We start from the raw sequence: 3,131 nt of genomic DNA, 5'->3' as shown, positions 1-3,131 counted from the left end.
CTCCACATTCTTCTTAAAATGTGGTTCAGAATTGGGTGCAGTACTCCAGCTGTGGCCTCACCAGTGCCAAGCAGAACAGGAGAATAAGTTCTTTAGTTTTATGTGAGATGCATTGGTTGATATGTGCCAGCGTATTGTTTGCAAAAAAATCATTGCATTGGAAGATATGGGTTTTTTTATTATTGTTATTGTTATTATTATTATTATTATTATTATTATTAAGAAACCCTGAATTACATCAGTAGGCAAGCAGAAAGAATGGTAAGTAAAATAGCTTTGAGAACTGATTTTCAAATGGTTGATGATAACAATATTTGAAAGAGCATCCACTGCAGATAATACTCAGTTAATAAATATTATTAAAATAGCCTGTTTGACTGGATAACCAATGGGATATGTATTTGAATAACTGTCAAAAATAGTTGTATTGATGCAGTCACTGATTTTGATAATTCACTGAAAAATTGCACTTACTTAAAATGCTATCATTACACCAAATTATAGAATTTGAAGGGGCTTTCCAGGCCATCAAATCCAGTCTTCTGCTTTGTAGAAAAACATGTAGTAGATATTTTTCCAAAAGAGCCTATCATATCCTCTCCAGATCCTCTTACATAGCACAGCCACAAAGCATCAATTACAAAAGAAAAATGTGCAATGTACCACAGGAAGAAGCAGGGAGACAAGGGCAACCATTACTGCAATGACAGAGAATTTGTTAGCTAAAGCATATATGTAATGAGGAGGAAAGTCAAATCTGGTTGGAGGGATTCTAAAAGTAGAATATTATTATTCAAAAAGATACATCTTGTTCAATGTCATGTTGCATTTTAATTTTCAAAAAGTGTGAGATTAACAGAGCTGAGAAAAAAATCACATTGTACCTTGAATGAGCTGTTACTGTGGAAAACTTTCAGCTGGATATAAGTAATTAAGCCCAGAAATGATGGTTGTTTTAGTGACTAATAATGCAGATGCAATTACCATAAGGTGCACCAAGTACATTGCAGAATATTAAAGTCTTGTTTTCATCTTTTTTTATACTTCAATTCAAAGAATTTTGGTGAGAATATAAAAATATTTATTTGCCCTCAAATGTCTATCACATTCTCTTTTTCTTACAGTTCACGTAAACTGCTGAAAAATTTAATCCAATCCCACATATAACTGGAAGATCAGTGAGTTTGTTAGTTTATTCATTTATCTTAAATTATGACTACAATGTTCATTACATTTAAGGAGAAAGTTGCTAGGTAACACAGTGGACAGCTTGTTGGGAATATAGTTTATGCTTTGTGGTTTTTTATTTTTAATATTGGAGAACTGAGATTGTGAAAATCTAACTAAATTGACTCAGAAAGCATATTAGTTGTTACTCAGTCTATCATGCAATCTTGAAATCCATCAAATAATATGTGACAGAAGTTTTCAGCATCTTGTTCTGCTAATAACTTTATCCCTGAATGGCTGTGTCTAAATGAGATGCTGACTGAACAGCTGTGACTGGGCAGTCATTTAGTACTTGTGTAAACAAATATAAACAAGTACTAAATGACTGTGCAGTAACTTGAGTTACTGTGCAGTAGCACCAAGAAATGGCTTTTTTGTGATGCTGACTGCACAGTCACTCATTACTACTGCGCAGTAGGGTCATATCACGGTTTCTGCCATGCAACACTACTGCGCAGTAGTACGGGCCTACGGTGCAGTCAGTGTCTCATGTAGACACAGTCAGTATGTTTAGTTGCTATCAGTGGAGTCTTGGGAGCAAAATTCAGTAATGAATTACTCTATTTGCTGCCTAAAATCATTCCAGTATTATAAATCCAGATACTGCCATTAAAATCATAGACTCTATTACTTTAATTCATATTGACAATATTATGTTAGGGATATGATTTGAAGATCAAGCTTCTAGTACCAGGTGACTTATATCATTCCTTTTTTTCTCCTATATTGTTGTTTAATAGATCATTTACACATCCACTATCAAGACCCATGGGGCTTGAACCCAGGTTTTCATTGCTTGGACTTTTCTGTGCCTTGCTCCTGTCTTGCCTTGCCTCTGCCTTGCGTGAGCCTTGGTTCTGTCTTGTCTGTACTTTGGACCCCCATACCGATATGTTATCCTGTGTATTGGATTCTTCTGCTCCTGACCATTGGCCTGACCTTAACCATGGAGTCGTTTGACTCTCTGACATGATCCATTGGATTTCATAGCTGCTACTAAGACCTTGGCTTGGCTTCTGGACCTACTGTAGTCCCTCAGTTTCTGAATCTTGTTACCAGATTTGCTCATCACTTTGGGGTGTGCTCATTTATTAGGGATATGTTTCTAGGGTCTTGGTAATTCTGTCAATGTGCTGCTTGTGTTACTATACGGAGCTGTATCTCTCCCTTCTGCAAGCCCTTACCCCCAAATGGAGCTATCTTGCAGGACTCAATCTCAATGGGGCTGGGTTCCTCCAGTCACCAAATCAGTCATACACACAAACACACAAATTAACGTGACACACCTGACCCGGCCGGGTTGATCAGCATGGACAGGCTGACACCCTCATATGCCAAGAATCAGTTCATCAGAGCAACAATAAACTGCAGTCAGACACAAGCACACAGGTGAACAGAATCCCTCTGAATCCGGCTGGGTGTCCAGCTGACACCCTCATGGGCCAGCATTCAGTTCATAAGGGCACGTCTGAGTCAAACTGGGTCAATCAGCCTGTACAAGCTGATCCCCTTATGTGTTTCAAACTCAGCACATCCCAAACTTTGGCCTCTTGATGAGCAAACCCCACACTATTTGGGGGCTTCACAGGGATCTTTAGCTTAGGTAAAAGAAGCATAGCTGCAGAGCACAGAAGGAAAGAGAAGCAGAGAAGGAAAAATGTACCCAGTTACTACCAGTTTGACTAAAAGTTATTTATTGCTAAGCATATGAAATATATAATGGTACTAGTAGTAATGCACATGCAAAGGAAAAACACAAGCAATTACAATATTACCCTGGTTTCACTAAGTATTTGGGGAAACTTAGCTCAAGCTTAACTGATACAGTTCAGGTTCAGAAGTTTATGCCTAGAGAGAAAAGAGAGAGAGAGCGCTGGGATCTCACCAGTCCAAGGTACTCA

Source organism: Alligator sinensis, unplaced genomic scaffold (genome assembly GCF_000455745.1).
Source record: "Alligator sinensis unplaced genomic scaffold, ASM45574v1 scaffold176_1, whole genome shotgun sequence".
Taxonomy (NCBI): Eukaryota; Metazoa; Chordata; order Crocodylia; family Alligatoridae; genus Alligator; species Alligator sinensis.
The sequence above is the reverse complement of the archived record's forward strand: the minus strand, read 5'-3'. Positions refer to the sequence as shown.